Below are 13,270 nucleotides of genomic sequence, written 5' to 3'. Positions count from 1 at the left end.
CGGACTTAAGCATCGCTACGGGTGGGAAGGTCTCATCGTAGTCAACTCCTTGAACTTGTAGAAAACCTTTCGCAACAAGTCGAGCTTTGTAGACAGTAACATTACCATCAGCGTATGTCTTCTTCTTGAAGATCCATTTATTCTCGATGGCTTGCCGATCATCGGGCAAGTCAACCAAAGTCCACACTTTGTTCTCATACATGGATCCAATCCCAGATTTCATGGCCTCAAGCCATTTTGCGGAATCTGGGCTCATCATCGCTTCCTCATAGTTCGTAGGTTCGTCATGGTCTAGCAACATGACCTCCAGAACAGGATTACCGTAACACTCTGGTGCTGATCTAACTCTGGTTGACCTATGAGGTTCGGTAGTAACTCGATCTAAAGTTTCATGATCATCATCATTAGCTTCCTCACTAATTGGTGTAAGTGTCACATGAACTGTTTTCTGGGATGAACTACTTTCCAATAAGGGAGCAGGTACAGTTACCTCATTAAGTTCTACTTTCCTCCCACTCACTTCTTTCGAGAGAAACTCCTTCTCTAGAAAGGATCCACTCTTCGCAATGAATGTCTTGCCTTCGAATCTGTGATAGAAGGTGTACCCAATAGTTTCCTTTGGGTATCCTATGAAGACACATTTCTCCAATTTGGGTTCGAGCTTATCATGTTGAAGAATTTTCACATAAGCATCGCAGCCCCAAACTTTAAGAAACGACAACTTTGGTTTCTTGCCAAACCATAGTTCATAAGGCGTCATCTCAACGGATTTTGATGGTGCCCTATTTAACGTGAATGCGGTCGTCTCTAAAGCATAACCCCAAAACGATAGCGGTAAATCAGTAAGAGACATCATAGATCACACCATATCTAGTAAAGTACTATTACGACTTTCAGACACACCATTACGCTATGGTGTTCCGGGTGGCGTGAGTTGTGAAACTATTCCGCGTTGTTTTAAATGTAGACCAAAATCGTAACTCAAATATTCTCCTCCGCGATCAGATTGTAACTTTTCAAATGTTTCAGACTTATGTTTCATTAAGTAGATATACCCATGTCCGCTTAAATCATCTATGAAGGTGAGAAAATAACGATACCCGCCGCGAGCCTCAATATTCATTGGACCACATACATCAATATGTATGATTTCCAACAAATCTGTTGCTCGCTCCATTGTTCCAGAGAACATCATTTTAGTCGTCTTGCCCATGAGGCATGGTTCACAAGTACCAAGTGATTCATAATCAAGTGATTCCAAAAGTCCATCAGTATGGAGTTTCTTCATGCCCTTTACACCAATATGACCCAAACGGTAGTGCCACAAATAAGTTGCACTAACATTATCAACTCTGCATCTTTTGGCTTCAACATTATGAATATGTGTAACTACTATCGAGATTTAACACAAATAGACCACTCTTCAAGGGTGCATGAACATAAAAGATATTACTCATATAAATAGAACAACCATTATTCTCATATTTAAATGAATAACCATCTCACATCAAACAAGATCCAGATATAATGTTCATGCTCAACGCTGGCACCAAATAACAATTATTCAGGTCTAAAACTAATCCCAAAGGTAGATGTAGAGGTAGCGTGCCGACGGTGATCACATCGACTTTGGAACCATTTCCCATGCGCATCGTCACCTCGTCCTTAGCGAGTCTTCACTTAATCTATAGTCCGTGTTTCGAGTTGCAAATATTAGCAATAGAACAAGTATCAAATACCCAGGTGCTACTGCGAGCTCTGGTAAGGTACACATCAGTAACATGTATATCACATATAACTTTGTTCACCTTGCCATCCTTCTTATCCGCCAAATACTTGGGGCAGTTCCGCTTCCAGTGACCAGTATGTTTGCAGTAGAAGCACTCAGTCTCAGGCTTAGGTCCAGAGTTGGGTTTCTTCTCCTGAGCAGCAACTTATTTGCTGTTCTTCCTGAAGTTCCCCTTCTTCTTCCCTTTACCCTTTTTCTTGAAACTGGTGGTCTTGTTGACCATCAACACTTGATGCCCCTTCTTGATTTCTACCTCCGCTGCCTTTAGCATTGCGGAGAGCTCAGGAATTGTCTTATTTATCCCTTGCATATTATAGTTCATCATGAAGCTCTTGTAGCTTGGTGGCAGTGATTGAAGAACTCTGTCAATGACACTATCAACAGGAAGATTAACTCCCAGTTGATTCAAGTGATTATGATACCCAGACCTTTTGAGTATATGTTCACTGACAGAACTATTCTCCTCCATCTTGCAGCTATAGAACTTATTGGAGACTTTCTATCTCTCAATCCGGGCATTTGCTTGAAATATTAACTTCAACTCCTAGAACATCTCATATGCTCCATGACGTTCAAAACGTCGTTGAAGTCCCGGTTCTAAGCCGTAAACCATGGCACACTTGACTATCGAGTAGTCATCAACTTTACTCTGCCAGACGTTCTTAACGTCATCAGCAGCATCTGCAGCTGGCCTAGCACCCAGCGGTGCTTCCAGGACGTAGTTCTTCTGTGCAACAATGAGGATAATCCTCAAGTTATGGACCCAGTCCGTGTAATTGCTACAATCATCTTTCAACTTTGCTTTCTCAAGGAACGCATTAAAATTCAACAGAACAACAACACGGGCCATCTATCTACAACAACATAGACAAGCAAAATACTATCAGGTACTAAGTTCATGATAAATTTAAGTTCAATTAATCATATTACTTAAGAACTCCCACTTAGATAGACATCCCTCTAATCATCTAAGTGATCTCGTGATCCATATCAACTAAACCATAACCGATCATCACGAAAAAAGCCGTAGTTTTCAATGGTGAACATCACTATGTTGATCAGATCTACTATATGATTCACTCTCGACCTTTCGGTCTCAGTGTTCCGAAGCCATATCTGTATATGCTAGTCTCATCAAGTTTAACCTGAGTATTCTGCGTGTGTAAAACTGTCTTACACCTGTTGTAGATGAACGTTGAGCTTATCACACCTGATCATCACGTGGTGTCTCGGCACAACGAACTTTGGCAACGATGCATACTCAGGGAGAACACTTTTACCTTGAAAATGCTACCGTTAAATAAAGGAGAATAAGATGCATAAAGGATAAACATCACATGCAATCAATATAAGTGATATGATATGGCCATCATCATCTTGTGCCTTTGATCTCCATCTCCAAAGCACCGTCATGATCACCATTGTCACCGGCGCGGCACCTTGATCTCCATCGTAGCATCGTTGTCATCTCACCGTTCATACCTACGCATCAAAACAACAACGGTAGTTTGTCAAGTTAGTGCTGTTTTAACCTTTGCAAGGACCGGGCATAGCCACACTCGGTTCAACTAAAGTTGGAGAAACTGACACCCACCAGCCACCTGTGTGCAAAGCACGTCGGTAGAACCAGTCTTGCGTAAGCGTACGCGTAATGTCGGTCCGGGCCGCTTCATCCAACAATACCGCCGAACCAAAGTATGACATGATGGTAAGCAGTATGACTTGTTTCACCCACAACTCACCCGTGTTCTACTCGTGCATATAACTTTTACGCATAAACTAGGCTCGGATGCCACTGTTGGGGAACATAGTAATTTCAAAAAAAATTCCTACGCACACACAGGATCATGGTGACGTATAGCAACGAGAGGGGAGAGTGTGTCTACGTACCCTCGTGGACCGATGCAGAAGCATTAGCACAACGTGGTTGATGTAGTCATACGTCTTCACGATCCGACCGATCGAAGTACCGAACGCACGGCACCTCCGAGTTCTGCACACGTTCAACTTGATAAAGTCCCGCGAGCTCCGATCCAGCAAAGCTTCACGGGAGAGTTTTGTCAGCACGACGGCGTGGTGACGGTGATGATGATGCTACCGACGCAGGGCTTCGCCTAAGCACCGCTACGATATGATCGAGGTGGATTATGGTGGATGGGGGCACCTCACACAGCTAGGAGATCAATGATCAATTGTTGTGTCTATGGGGTGCCCCCTGCCCCCGTATATAAAGGATCAATGATCATTAAACAGTGCGCCATTAGTATGCCGAAGTTACTAATGGCGCATCCTGTTGTTGTGCGCCATTAGTATGCCAAAGCACCTGGGTATACATGGCCCCCTGGGAGGCATACTAATGGCGCACTGTTGTATATACTAATGGCGCATCTGAGGTGCGCCGTTAGTATACCAGATACTAATGGCGCACTAGTGGTGCGCCATTAGTAAAATATACTAATGGCGTGGCACTAATGGCGCACCACTAATGAGCCATTAATGGCCAAATTAGGTGCGCCATTAGTAGGCCTTTTCCTAGTAGTGGGAGGAGGACGGCCAAGGAGAGGCGCGCCAAGGGGGAGTCCTACTCCCAATGGAGTAGTAGGATTCCTCCTATTCCTAGTAGGAGTAGGAGATGGGGTAGGAAAGGGAGAGGAGGAGAAGGAAAGAGGGGGCCGCCCCCCTTGCCCTAAACCAATTTGGTTGGGGCATTGGGGGGCGCGCCCAACACTCTGCTTGTTGCCCTCTATTTGCAGTAAGGCCCATGTAGTCCCATTAAGCCCCCCCGAGGGGGGGGGGTTCCGGTAACCCCCCGGTACTCCGGTATATGTCCGAAACCTTCCGGAACCTTTACGGTGTCCGAACATAGTCGTCCAATATATCGATCTTTACGTCTCGACCATTTCGAGACTCCTCGTCATGTCCCCGATCTCATCCGGGACTCCGAACTCTTTCGGTACATCAAAACACATAAACTCATAATATAATCGTCATCGAACTTTAAGCGTGCGGACCCTACGGGTTCGAGAACTATGTAGACATGACCGAGACACGTCTCCGGTCAATAACCAATAGCGGAACCTGGATGTTCATATTGGCTTCCACATATTCTATGAAGATCTTTATCGGTCAAACCACATAACAACATACGTTGTTCCCTTTGTCATCGATACGTTACTTGCTTGAGATTCGATCATCGGTATCTCAATACCTAGTTCAATCTCGTTACCGGCAAGTCTTTTTACTCATTCTGTAATACATCATCCCGCAAGTAACTCATTAGTTACAATGCTTGCAAGGCTTATAGTGATGTGCATTATCGAGAGGGACCAGAGATACCTCTCTGATACTCGGAGTGACAAATCCTAATCTCGAAATACGCCAACCCAACAAGTACCTTTGGAGACACCTGTAGAGCACCTTTATAATTACCTAGTTACATTGTGATGTTTGGTAGCACACAAAGTGTTCCTCCAGTAAACGGGAGTTGCATAATCTCATAGTCATAGGAACATGTATAAGTCATGAAGAAAGCAATAGCAACATACTAAACGGTCAAGTGCTAAGCTAACGGAATGGGTCAAGTCAATCACATCATTCTCCTAATGATGTGATCCCATTAATCAAATGACAACTCATGTCTATGGCTAGGAAACATAACCATCTTTGATCAATGAGCTAGTCAAGTAGAGGCATACTAGTGACACTCTGTTTGTCTATGTATTCACACATGTATTATGTTTCCGGTTAATACAATTCTAGCATGAATAATAAACATTTATCATGATATAAGGAAATAAATAATAACTTTATTATTGCCTCTATGGAATATTTCATTCAATATGGTCAAGATTTGATGAGATATAAATTGTTGTATGAGATGATCGTGTTTTTAGAAGTTATCGGCAACTAGCAGGAGCCTTATGGTTGTCGCTTTATTGTATGAAATGCAGTCGCCATGTAATTGCTTTACTTTATCACTAAGCGATAGCGATAGTCGTATAAGCAATAGTTGGCGAGACGACAACGATGCTACGATGGAGATGAAGGTGTCAAGCCGGTGATGATGGTGACCATAACGGTGCTTTGGAGATGGAGATCAAAGGCACAAGATGATGATGGCCATATCATATCACTTATTTTGACTGCATGTGATGTTTATCCTTTATGCATCTTACTTTGCTTAGTACGGCGGTGGCATTATAAGATGATGTCTCACTAAATTTCAAGGTATAAGTGTTCTCCCTGAGTATGCACCGTTGCTATAGTTCGTCGTGCCGAGACACCACGTGATGACCAGGTGTGATAAGCTCTACATTCACATACAACGGATGCAAGCTAGTTTTGCGCGTGCAGAATACTTGAGTTAAACTTGACGAGCCTAGCGTATGCAGATATGGCCTCGGAACACTGAGATCTAAAGGTCGAACGTGAATCATATAGTAGACATGATCAACATAATGGTGTTCACCATTGAAAACTACTCCATCTCACGTGATGATCGGACATGGTTTAGTTGATATGGATCACATGATCATTTAGATGACTAGAGGGATTTCTATCTAAGTGGGAGTTCTTAAGTAATACTCCCTTCGTTCCTTGATATAAGGTGTAAAGATTATTGAGAAACAAATACAAAATATAAGGTGTATTACGTTGCACCACTCGTTTGGATAACTTTTTTTGGGATTTGAAAACATTTTCTTATACCAGGCAAGCTCCTCAATTTTCTCATGTCAATTAGTCAGGTGTAATATCGCCCAAAACTTGTGAATTTTTTCCTCCATGTGCGTTTGAGGGAGTCCTGGATTAGGGGGTGTCCGAATGGCCGGACTATACCTTCAGCCGGACTCCTGGACTATGTAGATACAAGATTGAAGACTTCGTCCCGTGTCTGGAAGGGGCTTTCCTTGGTGTGGAAGGCAATCTTGGCGATACGAATATGTAGATCTCCTACCATTGTAACCGACTTTGTGTAACCCTAACCCTCTCCGGTGTCTATATAAACCGGAGGGTTTTAGTCCGTAGGACAACATACAGAACAACAATCATACCATAGGCTAGCTTCTAGGGTTTAGCCTCTCCGATCTCGTGGTAGATCTACTCTTGTACTACCCATATCATCAATATTAATCAAGCAGGACGTAGGGTTTTACCTCCATCAAGAGGGCCTGAACCTGGGTAAAACTTCGTGTCCCTTGCCTCCTGTTACCATCCGGCCTAGACGCACAGTTCGGGACCCCCTACCCGAGATCCGCCGGTTTTGACACCGGCATTGGTGCTTTCATTGGGAGTTCCTCTGTGTCGTCGCCGTTAGGCTTGATGGCTACTATGATCATCAATAGCGATGCAGTCCAGGGTGAGACTTTCCTCCCTGGACAGATCTTTCATCTTCGGCGGCTTCGCACTGCGGGCCAATTCACTTGGCCATCTGGAGCAGATCGAAAGCTATGCCCCTGGCCGCCAGGTCAGATTTGGAAGTTTAAACTACACGGCTGACATCCGCGGACTTGATCTTCGACGGATTCGAGCCACTGCCGAGCGCGCCGCACTGTCACGACGAGCATGATCTAGCTCTGCCGCCGAACAGTGCCCTGGAGGCCGCACCCGCATCGGCTTCGACCCTTAATTCGGAGCCAACTGCGCCGATCGAGGATGGGTGGTTGGACGCCGCCTCGGGCTGCGATCCCAACGGCGATCGAGCCGACACCAGCCCCGCACTCCGCGAGAATCGTGAACTCCAAGGAGCCGGACTCCTCTCCGGACTCCGAACCCTCCGCCCCTGCCGATCGAATCCGATTGGGCGCCGATCATGGAGTTTACCGCGCGGACATCTTTCAGCACTCGCCTTTCGGCGATATTCTGAAGACACTAAAGTCTCTCTCTTTATCAGGAGAGCCCTGGCCAGACTACGGTCGGCAAGGTTGGGATACGGACGATGAAGAAATTCAAAGCCCACCCACCACCCACTTTGTAGCCATTGTCGACGATTTAACCGACATGCTCGACTTCGACTCCGAAGACATCGACGGTATGGACGCCGATGAAGGAGACGATGAAGAACCAGCGCCTATTGGGCCCTGGAAAGCCACCTCGTCATATGACGTATACATGGTGGACGCACCAAAAGATGACGACGAGGAGCGGAAGGACGCACCGAAGGCTTGTTCCCTCGAGAAGCAGTCAAAGCGGCGACGCAAGCGCCGCCCCAAATCCCGCCTCGACAGAAATATAGATCACACAGACCCAGCGCTGGAGTAGGGCAAACCGCTGCCAGACAACAGCAATCCGGATAATCAAACCGAACAAACAAATTCTATCAAAGATAATGGTCCGGACGACATAACGCCGGACAGGCACCCGGAGCAGCAGAATGCCCGTAAAAGGCTTGTCGCCACCGCGAGGAGTCTTAAAAAACAGAAGCAAAGGCTTAAGGCTGCGCAAGACACACTCCAAATCAGATGGAGTAAAATACTCAACACAACAGCGAGGTACGGTGACAATCGCCCCTCCAAGAACTACCCAAAGCGAAAGCTACTACCTGAATTCGATGAGGAGGCCTCAGACCCCCCCACAACCAAGCATCAAAGCAGCCACCTGGCCGGATAGACGACCCTTTTGCCAACACAGAACGGCATACAAGGCCACTCACAATACAACACGCGACCCATGCGAGGGCTTACACCCAAAGGACGGCGCAACAAGATCCATCTATGGACCACGCAAGCGCGCCCCAGCATACAATGCAACACAACAAACATCCGAACAACGCGGTACACCCAGATACAGGGGTGCCGCACACCCCCTATGTTTCACCGATGAGGTGCTGGACCATGAATTTCCAGAGGGATTCAAACCCGTAAACATAGAGACATACGACGGAACAACAGACCCTGGGGTCTGGATTGAGGACTACATCCTTCATATCCATATGGCTCGAGGAGATGATCTCCACGCCATTAAGTACTTACCCCTCAAGCTCAAAGGGCCAGCTCGTCACTGGCTTAAAAGCCTCCCCGAAAGCTCCATTGGAAGTTGGGAAGATCTTGAAGACGCCTTTCGGGCAAATTTTCAAGGGACTTATGTCCGACCTCCGGATGCAGACGATTTGAGTCATATAACTTAAACAGCCCGGAGAGTCAGCCCGAAAGCTTTGGAACAGGTTTCTTACTAAAAAGAACCAGATTGTGGACTGTCCGGACGCCGAAGCCTTGGCAGCTTTTAAGCATAGCGTCCGTGATGAATGGCTCGCCAGATACCTCGGCCAAAATAAGCCGAGAATGATGGCCGCATTAACAAGACTCATGACCCACTTTTTGCGCGGGTGAGGACAGCTGGTTAGCCAGATGCAGCACCAGCAACCCCAGTACATCCGAAGTTAGAGATGGAAACGGGAAATCACGGTGCAACAGCAATAACAAACGCCGGAATAAAGGAGATAGCACGAAGGGCACGGCAGTAAACGCCGGATTCAGAAGCTCTCGGCCAGGTCAGCAAAAGCCGCCCTCTAAAGGCACCAGGGATGAACTGTCCAGTCTCAACAAAATTCTGGACCATGTATGTCAGATCCATAGTACCCCTGGTAAACCTGCTAATCATACCCACAGAGAATGTTGGGTCTTCAAGCAGTCCGGCAAGCTCAAACGCCGTACACAAGGGGGAGGATACACCAAGTGCAGACGAGGATGAGCCTCCCAAGCAAGACACTGGGGAACAAAAGAAATTTCCACCAGAAGTCAAAACAGTAAACGTGTTACACGTGATCAAGGGAAAAAACAACGCGGCACTCCCAGGAAAATATACCCAAGTGCCTGTCACCGCAAAGTCCTGCCACTGGTCGTCTCAACCGATCACTTTCGACCATCGCGATTACTCAGCAAGTATCCGACGCGCAGGAGGGGCTGCCCTGGTATTAGATCCAGTAATTGGCGGATATCACTTCACACGAGTCTTGATGGACGGTGGCAGCAATCTAAACCTAATATATCAGGATACAATCCGCGGGATGGGGTTAGACCCAACAAAAATTCGCCATAGCAATACTACCTTTAAAGGAGTAACGCCAGGCCCAGGGGCTCGTTGTATGGGCTCCCTCCTACTACAAGTTATATTCGGCTCCTTCGATAACTTCCAGTCGCGAGCATTTAACCTTCCACATCGCTCCGTTCCAAAGTGGCTATCAAGCACTGCTCGGACGCGAAGCTTTCGCTCGCTTTAATGCAATACCACACTACGCCTCCCTCACACTCAGGATGCCCGGTCCACGTGGCATCATTTCAGTGAACGGAAATATCAAGCGATCTCTGCGTGCCGAAGAGAGTGCGGCTGCCCTGGCAGCCGCACACTAAAGGCGCCCGGACCAGCGAAAGCATCAAATAGGTCGTCAAGACCTCAGGCACAACTAATCAAGTCCAGCGCTGCTATTTATACCGAATAAGTGGTCACACCCCTATTTGTCAATACAAGGGGCTCAACACGTGTAGACAAGTGGCAATTTGTTATCATCTTGAATTATACATGGTTTCTTTAAAAACTATCTTTTGGCACGACAACTTTTTCACCTAAATTCCTCTCTTTTACAGACGATCATCGTGCTACACCCGTCCAGGATACGGCACAACGGAGACACAGGCGCAAACGTGCAGCAGGGACCCGCTCCAAGGATTCTTTTTAGATTAAGACCCTGCGTAAACCTTTTTTACTGTCTCTTGTTGATACATATCCACCATTGAGAAGGATGCTGACGTCTTGGCATGTGGCCACGCCAGAACAATGCACGCACCTGGACACAAGGGGCTTCTTACAAAGGCCATTATTCAGGCCCAGTTTATACCACAAAGACCGAATACCTTAGGGAGTGTTCGGCGTCGCGAGTTTGGCCTTATATGCATCAGCTCCGAATCATTGTCTTTGGTCAAATGTTGGGTTTGCCCAGCTGCTGTGTTTTGGTGCCTTACGCTCCGCTTTACCGGCTAAGGTAGCACCAGGAGAACTACTGCGATTGTGCCCTGGTTCATCCGGATGAGCACCTCAGTAGAGAAAGCCGAAAACTGACTGTCATGATATAGCATGAGACTGGTCAACCACTCGATGACCTATTGGAATGTTAGAATTCCCCCACCTTAACGAAGGGCCATTTTCCGGCCAGGCATGTACGCACCCTAGGATCGGGAGAGTGCGGAGCCACCAGGGGCTATCTAGTAGCCCCACTGTCAAACTCCTATGGCTAAGTGAAAGTGCTAAAGCATTATAGTCCGGTTGCCTCGCTCGCTCCACTATCACCTCCTTAATAGGACCAAGACATTGGGTTAAGTGTTAACGCGTGTTTTTTGCGAGCACCTCCACATTATATGCGTGGGGGTTGAAGCCGACGGCTGCAATCTTTCAGGTTATACACATGTATACATAAACAGCCGCCCAGGAGGCATCATATTACTTTCAGGCAAAAGTATAAAAATAGCCTTATAAAAAATTTATAAAAGCATTTCCCTTACAATGAGATTACATATCACTCAAACATAATATTTTTTGAGCACTGGGTCTCTATCAAACGAGCACCCTCAAGAACTTCTTCGAAGTAGTGCTCAGCAGCCATTCGGCCTATGGCCGAATCCCGCGCTGCAACAGTGGTAGCATCCATCTCCGCCCAGTATGCTTTAACATGGGCAAAGGCCATCCGTGAGCCCTCTATGCACGTCGACCTCTTCATCGCATCAATCCGCGGCACCACGTCAAGGAGCTGCTGCACCAAGCTGAAATAACTGTTCGGTTTTGGCCTTTCCGTCCATAGCTGATCCATAACAGACCTCATGGCGAGTCCGGACAACCTATTCAGTTAGGCCCATTCGGCTAATTGGTCAGTCAATGAAAGCGGACGCTCGGGAGAATGGAATTGTGTCCAAAACAGCTGGTCCACTTCACGGTCCGTCTGACCCTGGAAGTACTTGGCCGCATCGGCAGCGCTCGCCGCCAAATCCATATACACATCCTCCGAACTCCACAGCCGATCCAGAGAGGCATACCGTGGATCTCCGAACTTCCTCCGCAACATAAAGGATTTCCCAGCTACAATATCCTCGTCTTCCCGCAGCTCCTCTTTCTTCGCCCTCATAGTAGAGCGAATGTCTTTTCTCGTCACAGCAGCCTTCTCAAGGTCCGATGCCTTCTCTAGGTTTTCCTTTTCAAGAACCCGGCAACCGTCGGCGGCGGCCTTTAATTCTCTGGCCATCTTGGCCATCTTATCTCGGCTTTCGCCATGCGCGGCCTTCTCGGTTTTCAACTCTTTGGCCGCCTTCAAAGCAGCCGCATTACCAAACCTCGCTTGTTCCTTGGCTCGGGCAAGTTCTGCCCGCAAGGCTTCAACAGTGGCAGCTCCATCTGTAGTCACAACATATTAAAGATACTGGCATCATGCTGCTCTTACTATGTGGCGTTTACCAGATAACGACACTTACCCTGTGCCTCGTCAAGCCTTTTGTTAACAAGCTCGATGTCGGCGTCTGCCGCATCCAACTGCCGTTTTAAATGGGCAAACTCGCTAGTCCGGCTAGCCACCGGAGCTTCCATCACCTGTACATAGAGGTAGTATGGCTATTACCTGGGAATATGATCTTCTGTTCGTCGTCATTTCCGACGACAACCAGAGTCTCAGGGGCTACTATCTACACAGGGCACACCTAGCATGTGCAGGACTATCATACATTATTTTACGTACCTCAAAGCCTGTCAGTAGACTCATAAAAGCTTCATGCAATCTGCTTTCGGCGGATGAGATTCTCTCCATCACCGTATTCATCAGCACACGGTGTTCATCTGAGATGGCCGCTTGCCCCACCAACTCCCTCAGAACATCCGATCACACACTAGACGATGCCGAGACTCTTTTTTCCGCTCTCTTCGGGAGCCGGACACTGGGAGCTTCGGGGGTCAATGGGATTATCTTCTGGCCTCACTGGACCCGGAGAGGCCCTCCGCGACGACACTTCGGGGTCGCCCGCTTCCGGAGCGGAGGCGTCTGGAAGAAGATCCCAAAGACGAGCTCATTTGAGAGGGGCTAAGGCCCGAACTGCAAAGATATATGCGGTGGTTATTTTCTCAGAAGAAAAAGATGGCATACCTGTACTATTAAAGTATTTCGGGTCACTTACGACTCGCTGGAGAATTGATCCCCCCGCGGACTTTGTGCGGCAAAAGCACCCCCCAAGGTAGGACCCTCTGTGGGAGACTTCTTCTCCCGTTGGAAGCTTCGGCTTCCGAATCCCCGGGCGCAGTCCTTTTCCTCCTCCGGTCGTCTTCCTTCATGGAGACGCTCGCTCCCTCGGTTAGAATGGGCAGCGTTGGGGGCCCGCGTCCTCCCGTATTATCCTCCCCAGTATCTTCCTTCAAGGGCTCCGGGCAAGGTGCGACCTGGAGCATCTTTTCCAATACCGGATTGTCCAAACCCTCAGGGAGGGGGCCGAACACCGAATCAACTTCGCCTTTGTT

The sequence above is a fragment of the Triticum urartu genome, chromosome 2 (genome assembly GCF_003073215.2).
Source record: "Triticum urartu cultivar G1812 chromosome 2, Tu2.1, whole genome shotgun sequence".
Classification (NCBI taxonomy): domain Eukaryota; kingdom Viridiplantae; phylum Streptophyta; class Magnoliopsida; order Poales; family Poaceae; genus Triticum; species Triticum urartu.
Note: the sequence above shows the minus strand (reverse complement) of the source record.